Source organism: Eschrichtius robustus, chromosome 6, assembly GCF_028021215.1.
Source record: "Eschrichtius robustus isolate mEscRob2 chromosome 6, mEscRob2.pri, whole genome shotgun sequence".
Taxonomy (NCBI): domain Eukaryota; kingdom Metazoa; phylum Chordata; class Mammalia; order Artiodactyla; family Eschrichtiidae; genus Eschrichtius; species Eschrichtius robustus.
In genome coordinates, this window is record NC_090829.1 from 46,831,668 (window position 1) to 46,851,277 (window position 19,610).

Below are 19,610 nucleotides of genomic sequence, written 5' to 3' on the forward strand. Positions count from 1 at the left end.
TGCAGATGACATGATACTATACAGAGAGAATCCTAAAGATGCTACCAGAAAACTACTAGAGCTAATCAGTGAATTTGGTAAAGTAGCAGGATACAAAATTAATGCACAGAAATCTCTTGCATACCTATACACTAGTGATGAAAAATCTGAAAGAGAAATTAAGGAAACACTCCCACTTACTATTGTAACAAAATGAATAATATACCTATGAATAAATCTACCTAAGGAGACAAAAGACCTGTATGCAGAAAACTACAAGACACTGATGAAAGAACTTAAGGCGGATACAAACAGATGGAGAGATATACCATGTTCTTGGATTGGAAGAATAAACATTGTGAAAATGACTATACTACCCAAAGCAATCTACAGATTCAGTATAATCCCTAACAAACTACCAACGGCATTTTTCACAGAACTGGAACAAAAAATTTCACAATTTGTAATGGAAACACAAAGGACCCTGAATAGCCAAAGCAATCTTGAGAAAGAAAAACGGAGCAGGAGGAATCAGGTTTCCTGATTTCAGACTATCCTACAAAGCTACAGTAATAAAGACAGCATGGTACTGGCACTAATATATAGATCAATGAAACAGGATAGAAAGCTCAGAGATAAAGCCACACACTTATGGTCACCTTATCTTTGATAAAGGTGGCAAGAATACACAGTGGAGAAAAGACAGCCTCTACAATGAGTGGTGCTGGGAAAAGTGCACAGCTACATGTAAAAGAATGAAATGAGAATACTTCCTAACAACATACACAAAAATAAACTCAAAATGGATTAAAGACCTAAATGTAAGGTCAGACACTATAAAATTCTTAGAGGAAAACATAGGCAGAACACTCCATGACATAAATCACAGAAAGATCCTTTTTGACCCACCTCCTAGAGAAAAGAAATATAAACAAAAATAAAACAATGGGACCTAATGAAACTTAGAAGCTTTTGCACAGCAAAGGAAACCAGAAAAAAGATGAAAAGACAACGCTCAGAATAGGAGAAAATATTTGCAAATGAAGCAACTGACAAAGGATTAATCTCCAAAATATATAAGCAGCTCATGCAGCTCAATATCAAAAATACAAACAATCCAATCCAAAAACGCGGAGAAGACCTAAACAGATATTTCTCCAAAGAAGATATACAGATTGTCAACAAACACATGAAAGGATGTTCAACATCACTAATCATTAGAGAAATGCAAATCTAAACTACAATGTGGTATCACCTCACACTGGTCAGAATGGCCATCATCAGCATTTATTGTCTGTAGACTTTTTGGAGAGGGTGTGGAGAAAAGGGAACCCTCTTGCACGTTGGTGGGAATGTAAATTGATAAAGCCACTATGGAGAACAGTATGGAGGTTCCTTAAAAAACTAAAAATAGAACTACCATATGACCCAGCAATCCCACTACTGGGCATATACCCTGAGAAATCCATAATTCAAAAGGAGTCATGTACCACAATGTTCATTGCAGCACTATTTACAGTAACCACGACATGGAAGCAAACTAAGTGTCCATCAACAGATGAATGGATAAAGAAGATGTGGCACATATATACAATGGAATATTACTCAGCCATAAAAAGAAATGAAATTGAGTTATTTGTAGTGAGGTGGATGGACCTAGAGTCTGTTATACGGAGGGAAGTAAGTTAGAAAGAGAAAAACAAATATCGTATGCTAACACATATATATGGAATCTAAAAAAGAAAAAGAAAATGATTCTGAAGAACCTATGGGCAGGACAAGAATAAAGACACAGACGTAGAGAATGGACTTGAGGACATGGGGAGTGGGAAGGGTAAGCTGGGACAAAGTGAGAGTGGCATTGACATATAGACACTACCAAATGTAAAACAGATGGCTAGTGGGAAGCAGCTGCATAGCACAAGGAGATCAGCTTGGTGCTTTGTGACCACTTACACCAGTGGGATTGGGAGGGTGGGAGTGAGATGCAAGAGGGAGGGGATATGGGGATATATGTATACGTATAGCTGATTCACTTTGTTATACAGCAGAAACTAACACAACATTGTAAAGTAATTATATTCCAATAAAGATGTTAAAAAAAAATTGAATTCTTGAAGCAATAAACTTATTACTGTTATTAAATCTCAACCACAAACTGCATGCATTTTTAGAAGGGAAGTATACATAAAGTGCTTCTGCTGCATACTAAAGCATGATGATTGATTTGAGAAAAAGCATTTGTGCAGTTTTTTGAGTTGCAAGCTAAACTAGCTGTGTTTTTCCTAATGAAACACCATATTTATTTGAAAGAATGGCTATCAGACAAATTATTTTTCAGAACTGGGTATTTAACAGACATTCTTCAAAGTAAAGAAAGCTTGTCACTTCAAGGGAATAAAAAGCTGACTGTATTTTTAGTGATAAAATTTGAGCCTTCAAGTGAAAATTGTAATTTTGAAAAACATGTGTCTAATACCTTAGCTTGATAACTGCCTGATACATAAAAATACAAAAAAAAATTTAAAGTCTTTAACTTATTTTTATTGAAGTATAGTTGATTATAAAGATTTTTCTCATGAGATTGCTAGTGATATCAACATATGGTTATTTTTGTTATTATATAATAAAATATGTCAGCATTCAGAAGATATGCATAACTTAGTGAACAGTATTTTCAAAATAACTGGTGATTAATTCTAAAATCATCCATTTAAAGAGTCAATTCAAATGCAGGATAGATCAATGGATTTGAATGTAACTAAACAAAAAAAAAGTTCACTGATAATGTTTCATAATTTACACTGCAACTTTTAAGAAGCTAGCAATTGCCAAGTTTTGGTATAGCACCAAAGAAGAATATACACTGTTACCTAAAAAAGTCATTCAAATACTTCTGTTTCTAATAAGGTAACATTTCTGAGTAAGGTTGGATTTTCTTCATACACATAAACATAAAAACACATTCTGCATAGATTGAATAAAGAAGGTATGAAAATATGTCTTCTATTAAGGCAGAAATAAGGGTAATAATGCCACTTCTCTCAAAAATAGTTTTTCAAAAATGTAGTTTTTAAATGTCTTTTATACCAACCTGTAATAGATTTATTAATATTTTATATAAGTTAATATTTTTAAAATATTTAAAATTATTTAAATATCTAATATATAAATATCAATAGATACAGTCAATGATATGCTGAAGTTGGCTTATACTGAAGTTGACTGGTACATGAGAACTAATTGTTTAATATTCTGGAATTTTGAGAGGCAACTGTTAAACTAATGACAGCTAGAAATCTAAGATGATATCAAGATTTACTTCATACAAATCACAAAGGTTACAAATCAGGGCTGTTTTTTTGTTTTTTTTGTTTTTTCAGATATCTGGTTTATCAGCTATCACTGACATAGCTCACCTAAATAAAAGCTCTGTAGATTTCTTGGTAATTTCAGAGTATAAGGAGTTCCTGAGACTAGAAAGCTTGAGAACTGACTTCAAATATATGATATTATTATATTTATAATTAATCACAAGTTATAAAACTAAATATAATTCAAATCCTATGATAAGTATTAATAGTTATGGGGTGACTCAAGAAGAGTATTTGAATTATGGGCAGAGTTGGGAAAGTAACCAATACTTATTGAACATCTAATGTGAGCCAAAGTATCATGTGATATGATGTTCCATATTTTAGTTTGCATATGAAGTAACCATATCTATAAAGGAGTATTAGAGAAAAACATTAGAGATTCAGATATAAAGTGAAAATTTCTGGGATGCTTCTTTTGTGGTATTCAAATTTAGGGGGCTTTGAAAGATGGGAAAGGATATTTAACTGTAGTTGAAGTAATCAAATACACCCAGAAATTAATCACTTCTCTTGATCTTTGATGGTATCACCTCAGTTGCAGCTCATCATTCCTCATTTAGATTATTAGCGTGAATTCATCAAAATATCTAGAGTGTGTAATCTTTTGCTTGAAATTTCCCAGTGGCACCCCATCTCATTCAGAGTCAGTCAGAATCTTAGTAATCACCTACCTGCCTTACATAATCTGGTCCCCAGATAACTGAATACTTTCGCTACTATTCAACCACTTACTATTTGTACCCATCCTGCCACTTGTGATCTCATACTATTATTTGAAGAAATCAGACTCGATACGCCATTAGGGCCCCTAAATATGCTGTTATCCTAGCCTTGAACTTCCTTCACATAGACGGCCACATGGTTTTTACCACACTTCACATGCCTTTACTCATATCTCTTTCTCAGCCAGTCTCACCCTCATCACTCTATTTAAACTGTAACTCTGCCAAGTCACCCTTCTCCCTCTTCCCTGCTTTATTTATTTTCTCTAATTTTATATCTTCTAACATAAAAGTGTTATTAAATTTCATTTATGTTCTGTCTCCATAACTAAAATGAGTGCTCTTCAAAGGCAAAGATTTCATGTTATTTTAATAATTTTTGTATATTCAGCAATAAAAATAAAGCCCCATATGTAAGTTGTGTTTATAAAATATAATTTGAATGTATGAATGAACAAACAAGGATAGAAAACAGAAGGCTTTATCTAATATTGTGTTTAGGGGACATCCAATAATAAAGTTGGCAGAACTTAAGAACATATGTGTGCAGAGCAATAGGAAAGGATAGAGCCAGGGGATGAAGTAGGCAAGGTAAAATCATAAAGCGTTCTTCATACCATGTATAAGGTATTAAATAAGGACACTTTGAATCACAGGAATGTGCAATAATCAGAATTAAACATTGTAACACAGATAGAAGGAGGAGGAGAAAGTGAAGGAGAAAAAGAAAAGGAAAGAAAGTGAATAAAGAGGAGGAGAAGGAAGAACTAGAGGTCAGGAGAAGGGTAGAGGGCTATCTAACTAAACTGAGTAATAATGGGGGCAGAGATGGAAGCTGAAGTCATGAGATTTACATAATTGGTTTAATTTCCATTACAACAGACAGAAGATAAGGCTGAGAATGGAACCCTTGAAAAATATAAATGTTTGGGAGATAAGTAAAAAAAAAATAAAATGAGGGTAGAGGGGGTAAGACTAAAGAGCAACAGTGGCTTTGTCAGGTAACTGTATATTGGAAGAAGTGGTCCACAGGGTCCACTTGGTTCGGCATCTAGGAAGTCATGTAAACCCTTGATAGTAGAGTTCATTAGCATGGTAGAGAGAGAAGCCTTCTTTGCATATTTTAAAATGAGAAACTTACAATATCTAATGGAATGGCCCGTGCAAGACTCCTCACAGGCTATTGCCCAAGATCTTAATTTTGCCAAGATCTGGTTTCTTAACACTTGACTAAGGGTTTTCCCTATCTAGAAGTCCTTTAGGTATGTGGACAATAATAATTAAAGCTAGAATCTCCCAACAATATTCATTATGTTATATTAACCTCAACTTCTGGGAAACCTAGTAGTAGTAAACATTACTAGTATAAGCAAGTTGATGCCAGAAAATGAAGTAGAAGTAGCAAGACTTGACTTTACTGCAAGAAGTAGACAGGTTATGGGAAGGGTAAATAAAGAGTGATATTTTGACAGAAACAAACATCAAATATGTTTTTTAAGGCAAGTATGCTTTCAACTATATGTGCAGTACACAAGTGCATATGTGTGAATGTATACGATTGGTAATATGTTGATCAGATACTTAGTTCAAGAGAAGAAAGGACACAGTATGGTGTCTCCTTGGCAAATACTTTAAGTGTAATTCTGTTATTTAAGAAAGTATCCCATTCGACTGTGAAAAAGTGACATTATTTTCTACATATATTTCATCTACAATATCTCCTCACAATAAAGCTGGTTATTGAACACATTTCACAAACAATCCATTAGATCGACAAGAGAAGATGGTTCTCATTATCCCATAAGATCACTTTAATATTACTTTAGTGCTGTGCTAATGAAAATGGGAAATTCAGCAGGAGCCTGTATTCCCAAGTAGGAAAATGTAAGCACAGATGACCAATTGATTTTGAAAAAGAAATGAGCACTCCACTTTTTGTCCATACCCTGACTTTCAGAGCTGGTTATTTTCTTCCACCCTGCCCCCATACAGTAGGCATGTGAAAATATAACAAAACAAAACTTTTGACAAAGTTTAAAGACTCATGCAAGGGAAGAATTCGAAGCATTTATCTATATCACTAAGTAACTACACAGGAAAATAATTAAACATTTGTAATCGTCTTCAATGCAAAATCCCACTAAAGAATTTCAAAATCATTTAATATTCTTTCCAATTTTGTTACATGAGCTATAGCAAAGGTTAGTGAATCTTATCTGTACAAGAAATTGATGCCACCAAAAGAGTCCTTCTCATGGAAAATACTATATGATCTTGGACAAAAAGTAACTCAACAGGGACTAACATTTACCTCAAGTCAGTAGATCCTCCCCCATTTTACTTTGTTGTTGTACAAGCCCCAGGATCCTAGTATAAACTAAGGGAAAGAGAATACCAAAAGGACACATACGGTGGACTTCTCACTAACCTTTGCAAGTGGAAGCTCAGAGCCAAGTTTGATTTAAATTGAATAAATGCCATAAATCTTGCAACTCAAAAATCATAAAACAATTTATACCTGTTTCCTGCAAAATTCCTCCTAGTCGTCCAGTGCTTATTCTGATTATGGGTTACCAGGAATAATTTACCTTAGATAAAGCCTGGTAGATAAATTTAACTAAAAGTAGAAAGTTGGTCAAGCTTGGCAATGACAAATTAGAAAAGTAAAGAAGCTATTTTATTTCAAATGTTTCTTTTAAATCTATTGAACAATTCATGCTTAAAAGATCCACAGTATGTGTATTAAGAATATGACTTGGTATAAAAAATATGGCAAAAAGGAGTTTTCACTAATGGAGAAGTGAAGCAAAATATATATATATTTTTTTTGCCTATTAAACTCTGCAAATAAATTTCACAATCTTTGTGTTCCATCTCTAACCAAATTCAAGTTTTCAGACTTTAATTAATGACGCTAAATAAATCACATCAAAATGAAATAGATTGTTTTTCATGATTTAAGGTGAAAATGTAAAGAAAAATATCTTAGTATCATTATTTAAACCTCTACTTACGTCATTTGGAACGAAATTTTGCACCCTTGCTATGGAAAAAAGGTTAAAACATTTTTGAGTAGAAATTGAAGAGTCTCTTCATAGATTATTTAGCACATAGCTTTAACTTCATTGAACAGGGATCCCAAATAGCATTATCATAAACCATATAAATGATTTCTATCTGATATGACAGTCTAGACCCTAGAAGTATGGTATTTTGACATACTACACAACATTGACTAGAATACAGCCTCCTTCCGTATTGTGTCATTATAATCCCCAAAGCGGATACTTTGTCCACATGACCTAAAATGTCTCCACCACAAAGAACGTGGTCCAGAAATCTGATAAAAGAGTAGGGAAGGAAAGACATGTTCTTTCCCTTTAAGGACACAACCTGGACATTTCAAAAACCACATCTGCTCTCATCCCAATGACCCAAACATGACGCAGACCTGGCTGCAAATCATGCTGGGAAATGTAGTCTTTACCCTGGACAGCCATGTATACTGGTAAGATTTGGAATACTGTATCTATGAAACACTGTATCTATGAAAGTGGAGAGTGAGTGTTGGAGAACCATAGCTGTCCCTGCTACGTTGTCTCTGCATAATGTTCTTTCAGTTTTCAGTTTTTATCCCCATGTAAATAAAAATCTAGAAAGAAGTCATTTGTTCAAGAGAACTGAATTTATAGCAAGAGCTTTTCATACTTTTAAGCAGTTGAGTAAAAAGCACTTTCACGTTCTTGAAGTCAAGTGTATAGAGGTTAAAAAGGGAAATAAATAATTAAGAGAAAATCAAGGGTACTCTTTAAAATTAGGGATTAATTTATTTAAGTATATAATGTTGTACTATAGATTAGTCCATAGCAGACATTAAAGCTAACTGGTTTGAACATATTCATTTATTCTCTGCCACTATTCTACAAAAGTCTTTAATGTGACTCAAGTATTTGCAACAGAATAAATTAAATAGATTAGATAGATAGGTGATATAACACCTGAATGATGGAGAATTAAAGTCAACTTTCTAAAGAGGAACTAGAGAGCCAGTTGGTACACAAAACTCATACTGTAGTATTTAACAATTTTAAAGTGAGAGTTCTTATTAGGATCTGGATTATTTTTTTCTGTACAAAGTCACAAAGTTAATTTGGAAGCAATATGAATTATATAATTCATACTGTCCATAAGATGAGGGCAAATTACTTTTCTAAGTATAAATTATAATATAAATTTTACAGTTCCTCAAGAAGAGGTATGTGTGTGTGTGTGATGTAGTAAACAATGTTTCCAACATCATTAATGATAAAGCAACTTGAGTAGTTGACAAACCCTAGAATTTAAATCCCACAGTGGTAAATATTTAAACATCTAGCAACTGGCCAGCTGTGTAATTTAGGCAAGCTGCTCACCCATTCAAAAGTTGAATTCTCAATGTTGAAATAATGATACCTACATCAAGGTCATTGTGGCAATTTAAAGATACTTTATATTAAGAACTTAAAAGAAGGTAATTAGCTTTCCAGTCTATATACCAAATATTTATAAAATTTACAATATAAAATTGTCTAAATAAAAATATTTCATTATTAGAATCTATTTGTTGAGACCTCCTATTTTTTCATTTATTTCAAGTGTGTGTAATTGCTCATTGAAGTGTCTGTGTCATCTGGGTCTTGGCATCTGTGGATAATTTTTCTCTCATTCAGGTTAGATTTTTCCTGGTTCTTATAATGATGAGTAATTTTCAATTGAATCCTGGATATTGTGGGAATTATGTTGTAAGATTCTGCCTCTTATTTAAAGATTCCATTTTATCAAGTCTCTTCTGGTACCATGTCGGTGAAAAAAGACCATGCAGGTGGTCTCATTACTGATAGATGTGGGGGAAGTCCAAGTTTCTTCCTTGAGCACATTACTGCTGGTGGAAGCTCCCACCTTGGCCTCCACTGATATCTCCCTGGTTGAGAAGGGTAGGAATGCCTCTTTACTGCTTTTGGTGTTATGTCCATTGACATGGTGAGTGGTAGCCCCATTACTCCCAGGCAGTGGTGAAAGCCCTAACCCTCCACTGGGCCTCTTCTGACACCATCCAGGAGGACTGTTATTGGCAGGTGAGAGTGGAACTCCAAGCTCCCCACCTAGTCTCCATGGCACTGAAAGTGGAAGGAGGCTTTTTGACAACCAGCAGGGATGATAGTCCTAGTTCCACACTTGGCCTTCATGCACCACAGATGCGTGTCTGTGTGTGTGTGCTTACATGTGAGTGTGTGACAAGCCTTTAACAATCTTACAAGAGAGAAAGTCTAGGCTCTTTATTCAGCCTTTGCTGGTGGATGTGGGGCCATGATTTTTTCTGTGGTGTTTTGGCTGGAATAGAGTAGTTACTGCCTGGAAGTTTTGTGTCTTGCCAGACCTATTCTTCCTTTTCCTTTGGCTAAACACACCAGTCTTTTGGGGGCTTTTTAGCCCACTGGTATTTCCAGATTGCTGGTTTCTTTAACATTGAGGCTAGGATATATGAAGAAAAGTGAAAACCCAGAGGACTCACCATCATTTTGTTCCCCAGATCCTGAGGTCCCTCGCTGGTATGCCTTTTCTCTCCACCTTTCAGAGTTTCCATATGTCTGTTTTATGTATAATGCCCAGTGATTTTAGTTCTACTTAGGGGGAGGAATAGGGAAAAGTGCATCTACTTCTTTCCAGAGGTGAAAGTTCAGTCTTTTAACTACTAAGAAGAATATTTGAAACATACAAAATAATACTGTAACAGTTATGTAATTTTTAAAGCATGTTAACATAATGAACACCTCTTCATTCACTACCTGATCCTAGAAGGACATAAACCTGTGCCCATCCCCCAGCTTCCAGGTATAAAATAAATTTTGTATTTATCATTTCCTTCCTTTTAGTAGGTTTTTCAAGTTTCACCTATTTATTTTATATTTAAAAATACTATTTTGTTCACATACAAGCATATATGTGTCTTTTTTTTTTCAAACTAATGGGATCATCTGCATACTGTTCTACAATTTGCTTATTAAAGTAACTATACTTTGATGTATTTGCAAGCTCTTCCTACAAAAATCTATTCTGGAACAGTATTGTTCTTGACAAAACAGAAACTGAGAGTTAGTATTAATGTATTATACTTGGCTTTACTCAGTTTGGCAAATATATTGCTCTTTTTCATTTGACTTTTCCATATATCCACCATTACTTTGAGTCATATACATAAGAATTAGAGTATGCTAGCAGTTTTTGTTCATTGCTCTTCTTTTTCTGCGTAGGCTTATTTATGGAGGCATGGTTTTAGCTTGCTTAATATTATTCACATGTGCATTCACAGAGCAATAAATTGTATCCTGAAAGGGGTCATGACACTGAACTTATTCCAAATGCCACTTCTCATTTCAGCATCTCAAACTGGTATAAAGGAAACAGTCTGGATTTCTCACCTGTCACACTTTTTAAAATCAAAGTCGAAGAGCACATTCTAGTTAATGGGCACAAATTTAAACCAAATAAGTTCATGAAATTCACAGACAGTATTGTTTAGCTGCTGCTTCTTCATACATCTGCTAGTTCTTTGTTCCTTTAAATAAAATCTACATTTGCAGGGTATTCAGAACTGAAGAATGCACTAGAAGCTCTGACATAAACTTGCAGTTTTTAGCATTATTAAAAGTGAAAAGACCTATGAATCTTAATTGGCTTTTGATTTAATTATAGTATATCATCCATAGTTACTTCTAATAACAAATCTTAGTTTCAATTTATCAAATTTCAAAAGTTAGCTAAATTTATAATAAAAGTTTATTATGATTAATATTTAGTTTGATTAGGGATAATATACACTTATTGGTTCTTATTTTCTCCTTTTAAATGGAAATATATTTTGGAGTACATCTTAATAAAACAGTAGAAGTATATTGAGAAAAAGTAACCTTTCCTTTTAAAAATGCTCAAAAAATTATACAAATCCATTTAAGAAACACACACATATATATATAGTGCTCAGTGTGTCAGTAACCTTTTAAGTATTTTATAAAGTTTTTAATTTTTTTTATTGGGGTATAGTTGCTTCACAATATTGTGTTAGTTTCTGCTGTACAGTGAAGTAAATCAGCTATATGTATACATATATCCCCTCTCTTTTGGATTTCCTTCCCATTTAGGTCATCACAGACATTGAGTAGAGTTCCCTGTGCTATAGAGTAGGTTCTCATTAGTTATCTATTTTATACATAGTAGTGTATATATGTCAATCCAAATCTCCCAATTCATCCCATTCCCTCCTTCCCCCTTTGGTGTCCATATTTTTCTTATCTACATCTGTGTTTCTATTTCTGCTTTGCAAATATGTTCATCTGTACCATTTGTCTAGATTCCACAAATATGTGTGTTAGTATACAATATTTTTCTTTCTCTGACTTACTTCACTCTGTATGACAGTCTCTAGGTCCATCCACGTCTCTGCAAAAGGCAAAATTTCATTACTTTTCATGGCTGAGTAATAGTCCATTGTATATATGTACCACATCTTCTTTATCCATTCCTCTGTTGATGGATATTTAGGTTGTTTCCGTGTCCTGGCTAAGTGCTGCAATGAACATCGGGGTGCATGTATCTTTTGAAATTATGGTTTTCTCCAAGTAAAGGCCCAGGAGTGGGATTGCTGGATCATATGGTAGTTCTATTTTTAGTTTTTTAAGGAACCTCCACACTGTTCTCCATAGTGGCTGTATCAATTTACATTCCCACCAAAAGTGCAAGAGGGTTCCCTTTTCTCCACACTCTCTCCAGCATTTATTGTTTGTAGATTTTTTGATGATGGCCATTCTGACTGGTGTGAGGTGATACCTCGTTGTAGTTTTGATTTGCATTTCTCTAATGATTAGTGATGTTGAGCATCCTTTCATGTATTTGTTGGCAATTGGTATAGCTTCTTTGGAGAAATGTCTATTGAGGTCTTCTGCCCATTTTTGGATTGGGTTGTTTGTTTTTGTGATACTGAGCTGCATGAGCTGCTTGTATATTTTGGAGATTAATTCTTTATCAGTTGCTTCATGTGTAAATATTTTCTCCCATTCTGAGGGTTGTCTTTTCATTGTTTATGTTTTCCTTTGCTGTGAAAAAGCTTTTAAGTTTCATTAGGTCCCATTTGTTTATTTTTGTTTTTATTTTCATTACTCTAGGAAGTGGGTCAAAAAAGATCTTGCTGTGATTTATGTCAAAGAGTGTTCTGCCTGTGTTTTCCTCTAAGAGTTTTATAGTGTCTGGTCTTACATTTAGGTCTTTAATCCATTTTGAGTTTATAAATATTATAAATATTAATTTAGGTCATCTATATAATAATCCTGTGAGGTAGGCACTATTAGGATCTCCATATTATAGACGAAGAAACTGAGGCACAGAGAGGTTAAGTGATTGCCAAAGGATGGGCAGCTAGTTAGTAGTAACTAGGAAACAAACCCAGGCAGTCTGCCTCCAGAATTTTCATTCTTTACCATTAAACTATGCTATCTTGATTATACACACACACACCCCTAAATACTGTGGTGATAATAAAAACAATAAACTTCTTAATATTTAAAAAACTAGAAAAGCAAAGTTCTTCCAAGTAAATTTTTTGAGACATATTTTTGTTTTTCTCTCTATCCTTATGCATGCCTTTTCTACTTCTGGTTAACACCAAATAACCATTACCTTTCTGATCAATAGTACTTGCTAATCTATGTCTTTATCTCCATTAAAATCTGACTGTAATTACCTTTATACAATATTTCCTGAATAACTTGAATCATTTCTTTAGTAGGTATTCTTTCATGTTTCTTCCATATTTTTTCACCTGTGTACATGTATTGGTTGACTGTACTCTTTAAGTGAGTTTGTGTGAGGGCCTGGATGTCAAGTCAGCTGTTTTGAAAAGAGTGTTCAAGGCAGGCATTGAGGGGAGGGGCCCAGGAAAAGGGCACACTCCACAGCCTCATGTAACAACAGCTGGGCCATGGTCACAGAGAGAAAAGGGAAGTGGAGCTCATTTTCCCTGCCTGAGGGTTATCCTAGAATTTTTCTTTTCCTCCAGTCAAAGGAAAGACAACCTCTCTGTCAGCTGCCTGCCAAAGTGCCTTAGTTTTACTGGAGAGAATATACAATCATAACAATGTGCCTCAAGAACCCTGTGTGTAGAGTTTGTTCTTGTTAGGCACCAATAAACGTGCCTGGTTGATTCACAGCCACACTTTATATTGACATTAACCGATCAATTGCAAGCAGTCAATGTTCAAACAAAATCTTATATTAGTGTAACAAGTGTATTTGTATTTTAAACCTGATACTTTTACAAATTTAGACAAAAATGTGGTGAATATATATAAAAAGGCTAAATGAGATTAAGCCTCAAAAGAGATTTTCCCAGTATGTCTTCCAAACACAATATTTATTTCAGCAAATTGCATTTGGGAGACAGGTGTTTGAAACAAATATTATTTGAACCAACAGATGTATGGATAATAAATGAACATTATATAACTCAGAAATGATTTTTGTTGTTACCCATTAGCACCTGTCAATAAAATTATATATATAGAAAAATATACACTGTTTGGGATTAAATGATACAAGGATACAATGTTCTTCCTGTATTGGATACTCTCCCCCCACGCAGCCCCCACTGCTATCGGTTTCCTATGGCTGCTGTAACAAGTTAGCACAAACTGAGTGGCTTACAAAACACAAAGTATTATCTTTCAGTTCTGAAGGTCAAAAATCCAAAATGAAACTTACAGGGCTAAAATCAAGGTATCAGCAGGTCTGATTTCTTCAGGAGGCTCTAGGGGAGAATACACTTTCTTGCTCCTTCCAGCTTCTAGAAGCTGCTGGCATTTCTTGGTTCCTGGCCGCATCACTCCAACCCCCTTTCTCCTCCCTCCTACTTACAAAGACCTTGTGATTGCATTGAGTACAGCTGGGTAACCCCAGCCTCCCCACCTCAGAATCCTTAACCTAATCACACCTACAGAACCTTTTCACAGGTTGCAGGGATGAGGATGTAGACGTCTTTGGGGAGCCCTTATTCATTCAGCCTATTTCCTCACCCACCAAAAGTACTCAAAACCGTGTGTTTCCAGCATGTCGATGGTCATTAACAATCATGGATAACCGAAAATATTTCTGCCTCAGCCAAAGAAAAATCTCCAGGAATCTAGAGTTTTCCAGGTTAATTGGGCCTTCCCTTATTGACTACAGGTGTAGACATGACTCAGCTATCATTGTGCATTTCACTTCTGCCCCTTAACAGTACTGTAGCAGGCAATTAGTTGTAAAGAAACATCAATGAAGACCTAAGTGGAATAAAATCAAATAAAGGCAGTTGGCATGGGAAATGGATATTAAAAAAAAAGGACTGTGAAGAATATAAGAGGAATAAACTCTATTGACAATATTTTGATATGAAGTGGAATTATGGTGTGATCCTTCAAGGATATAAAAACATTTTGTTGGTGTATTACTCAGAAATATACTTAGGTGTACATAAGAAAAACCTGATAAGGTCTTAAACAAAGAAGGACCACATTTTCCTTACTTAAAAGGCAATCTGCAAGTGGAAGCTTCAGTGCTGGCTTGACAGCTCCTTCTATCTCTGTTCTCTGCCATACACATTTGTCAGAATACGGCTGTTCCAGCCTCTAGGAATCCTCCCTGCATTTCAGAAATCAGACAGGAAGAAAATAACAAGAACATAAATATGTGATGGCTGCACCTGTCCCTTTTTATCAGGAACACAAAAACTTTCCCTGACCACACCCACAACTCTAAGTTACCTTTGCAAAACTCTGTCACATGGCCACTCCAAGATACCACAGAGCCTAGGAAGTAGCTGAGCACACTACTTTCTCCTAAGTAAGAGATTAGACTTTGACCATGCCACTACCAACATCTGTCAGTTTGTTAATAGTTTTCTTATGTAAATGTTGTCTCATATAATTCATAATCAAGGCTGTGGTTCTGGTGAAAAGATCTATGTCAGGAATGACTGAGATGTGACCCAAGGATCTTCATGTTTGCTGCCCATACTGGACTTTCATTGAACACACCAAGTTAAAATTGCTGACTATTAGCTGAGTTGCCAAAGGGAAAGAACAATCCTGAGAACTGTACTTTTTCTGAACTAAGGAAACCATACTTTTCCCTAGGAACCAATGAGATGTGCTTGATAAACCAGTCGTGTGTATAGAACAAATTTACCCTCCGATCTAAAATTCTTGGAAAACAACCGTGTAAGTCTGCATGACCTTCCTCTTTTTTTCCCATAAAAACCCCTACCAATATTCCTGCAGTGGGGCACTATTCTGGGCTCCTCTGAAATCTGTGATCCCCAAATTGCAATTCTAAGACCCCAAATAAACTATCTTTTTGCCTCTTTACGTTCGTGGTTCTTTTGGTTGACATTTTCAGGAGAAGTTTGCTGGGCAGCATTTTAAAATTACCTGGGAAGCTTGATCAAAATACACTGATCCCCAGCTTCCTCGTCATGATTACGGCATTATGAGATACTCTGTGGGCATAAGGGCATGAACATAGATATTTTGGAGAGGAATTCCCTACCTCCTCTTCCCCACCCCACAATGTTTGAGAACTATTACACTATACACATAATGAACAATGAACCTCCCAGAAGCAATGCACCAAAACGATGTCTCTAATCTTTATACAAAGATTGTCCATGAAAATATTAAGGAGAGATGTTTTCTATAGCACTTACTACATTTCTATTTAACTGCAAACTAAAGGTGAGAAATCTCTAATTAATGAGCTCAAGGAGGTGTAGGGAGCATGTGTTCAAAATAGGTGACCCCTACATTACTCAATAAGAGATGAGTCTTTTAAACTAAGAAAAACTCTACTGAAAGACCCAATCATTTAGAAGAAATATCAGCTTAAATTGATTTACACACCTTTACTGAAAAAGATGATGAGAAAGATTAATTACTATGCCTTTTATTTCTACAAATTTAATGTCTGGGGGAAAAAGTAGACTATTTTACTGTATACTATGTTTATAAAGGATAATTTACAGTTCTTGTTCAAGGAAAAATATGATACCTTCCAAAATGTAACATATTTTTGGTTATACATATATTTTGCCTACAATAGTCTCCCTAAAAAATAAAAATAAAAACTTGACACATTCTTTTATTAAACTTTAGTTGTAATAGCAGGAACTACCTTAATTTATTCCTCTAATTATCTCAGTAATCTCATGGTGTTTAATATAGAAATAAATTAATGAACAATTTTATTCAATGTAACCTGTAAAAAATTGTAGTGGGTAAGAAAGCAAATGTTCCTTTTCACTAAAGGAAGCAATTTAAATATCTTCAAATTTATTCTTTTTTTTTTTTTTCATGAGAACCTATAGAGCAAGTGAACTTTTGAGACTTAGTGCTATGGCTTTTCAATTATATTCTATTGGCTTGCTGAGAAGGGAAAGAGTAAGCAGGAGGAAATTGAAACTGTAAGATTTATAGTGGAGCAAAGTAAATCTGATTTGGAATAATGAACATTTTCATGCCATCAAGAAGATTGTTTCTGTATTTCCATAATTTTTAGCAAGGCACTTCTATATTTTAACAGTCTTGTTGTTTGTCAATGAGAGATAATCTTTAAGGCCATTAATTTTTATACCATAAGATATTTAAAAGTTCTCATTTACTAGAATTACTATGTATGAACAGATAACATAATGAATTGGAATGGACACATTATGTCATATTAGAACATTACAGGAGATATAAAAATATTTTAGAATTAAGGTGTCAGAGGTTGGCAGTGGTCTAGGAAGGGGTCTATTTTGTTTGTGTTCTGCAGTTTCACATTCCTTCTGAAGGGAATTGCCTTCACCACATCCTCAAGAGTGAGTAGCTTAAACCTGTATTTGCACACAAGTAAGTAGGCTCTAGGATATGCCTGTTGGACTTCCCTGGCGGTCCAGTGGTTAAGACTCCACACTTCCACTGCAGGGGGCACGGGTTCAATCCCTGGTCAGGGAACTAAGATCCTGCATTCGCTCGGGGCAGCCAAAATTTTTTTTTAAAAAAGGATATGCATGTTGAGTCATTTTAATGGTGGAGTACTAAGTTTGCAATAAGGGATTTCACGTTTCTGTAGGAACAACAACTATTGTTCTTCCGAAGTTAATCAGTAGAACTGTTATTAACATGCTAGAACTATTGCTGTGTGTTATAATGATATTACAGACTCTATGAGACTTAACCAAAGGCTCAAGTTTCCATAGCTATCCATAGTCTTAACCTACATTTCTAGAAAAAAATGGAACGATTCTGTTCCTTGCAAACTGGAAGAGTGTGCAAAATTACTCAAAACCAGTCACTGTAGCAAATAGTGACTTTTCAGGGTATGACGGTAGTTTAGGTAAAGGCAGGTGATGTAGAAATTCTGTGCATAGGGCCTAAAGTAATGTAAAGTTTCTTAACAAATTTTTAAGAATGCCTGTGTCCAGAAAAAGTGTTCTAGTGCCTAGACATCAGCTTGAAAACAGTGTTCAACCATTATGTCTATATAGTACATTAATAAGGAACATCATGTGGAAGGTGAGAATTATTTTTACACATTCTCTATTGTTAAGCTTTTTGAGAGAAGAAAAAAATGTAAAAGACTGATTTTAAAATATGACATGAGGATGCTGAGCCTCCCAGTAAAACTCACACAGTTGGGGACCTCTGGCTTTGCTGTTTATTAACAATGAGGTTGGTTTACATGACACTTTCATGTAGAAGTAGGAGGTTATCTGAGATTTTAAAATGTGAATTATAGTTCCATTGTACTTCCACTGAATTATCATCCAGGGAATTATTTAATATTATTGGAGCTGTTCGCTCGGAAGCTGATTATATGTTCTCTTTTGTGCGTTAATGAAGTATGGGAGATCTTGCATCTGCAGGAAAACTTAAATGTCATTCTGATAATTCTTTTTCAGGTAAATTGCATATTTCACCGTTAGTTTGGTACAAAGAATTCTAATATGAAGACAATGTTATTAACACTAAAAAAAACAAAGGAGTATTATAATTTCTTAAATTATTCTCAGACTTTGGAAATATAATTAAATATTTTGTGACTAATTTAATATAAGTGGCTATAATATGGGGGAAAGGTATAAGGTATATTTTTCAGAGCTGAGTGTGGAGAGGGGTGATTATGCTTAAAAAATGAAAGATCTGAGTAAAATAATAGATCTGGATATGATAAAACTTGGTCCTACTCTGCAGTTTACAACCCAGTATAGTTCAACAGAAAGACTCAGAGCTGATTTGTATATAATCTAATAAAATGCCATTTTTATTCATCTTTGCTTTGTTGTACTGTTTCCATGCTACGAACTTGTAGCAGTTTTTCCTCATTCTGATTTTTTTTGCTCTTTACACAATCCTATCATTACATTGATGGTGCTAATTACAATCTGATTGGTATTATTATACATGGAGTTTTTACTCTGTACCAGACTGTGTGCTAAGCCAATCAATCCAACGCAATAGGAATCAACAGAGTGGTTATAATTGGATTGCTTCTGGAGTCAGATGCACATGCTCTATTTTCTGATCTATCAATGATGAACTTTGTGACACTATTATCTACCTCTCTATGTATTAGTTATCAGTAAAATGGAAACGATAATAACATGTACTATTAAGATTGTTGTGAGAATTAAATGAGTGCTTGGCATGTGATAACCAATTCATAAATTACAGTTGTTGTTATTGATATAATTAGCTCCATTTTACAGTTGAGAAAACTAAGGCTTAAAGTTGTAAAGCAATCTGTCAATATCATATAGCTACCAAATGGTTTACACAGGGTTTGGATCTAGATCTTTGTTCTGACATCAGAACCACACTTTTAAATACTATGGCCATACTACTGTCTAATATCACTAATCTAGTTTTGTCAATTATTGTCATGTTTTAACCTTTTATCCATGGAGAAATGTAAACTCTCTATATAAGGAGGCTGAATGTTGACTTAATATAATTGAAGATGGAAATATTATGCTTTATGCTGGGTATGGTAAATGTTGACCAATATTGTATGTACATAGATGAAGAATATATGATCTTCATATATTGAGAAATGCCCCTTTGCTAGCACATATGCATACTAAAATATTTCTTGTTGGAATGAGGAAATAACCTTGTGAACAGATTCATGTGTTCCTATGTATAAACTGAAGAATGAATGTAAATTAGAAATTGTGAGTTGTAGGATGGAAAAAGCATGGCAACTGGTATTTATGGGGAAATAAAACTAACAGTTACTGACAGAGTACCATGGCTCTACATGTTCATTCTGATATTAATGATCAAATGGTCCTGTAAGTCATTATTATTCCTATTTTAGAAATAATAAAACAGATATTCATATACGTTGGGTAATTTGTTCAACATCATAGTAATGGAACAAAAGATTAATAGAGACCAACAAAAGAAAGAAAAAAAAGAAAAAAATGTAG

General features: G+C 34.5%; 1 pseudogene; it reads right to left on the minus strand.

Annotated features, from left to right (window-relative positions):
- The window catches only part of LOC137765866 (mitochondrial calcium uniporter regulator 1 pseudogene), an 81,250-nt pseudogene extending 67,264 nt beyond the window's left edge, over positions 1-13,986 (minus strand).
- Positions 13,987-19,610: the final 5,624 nt, after the last annotated feature.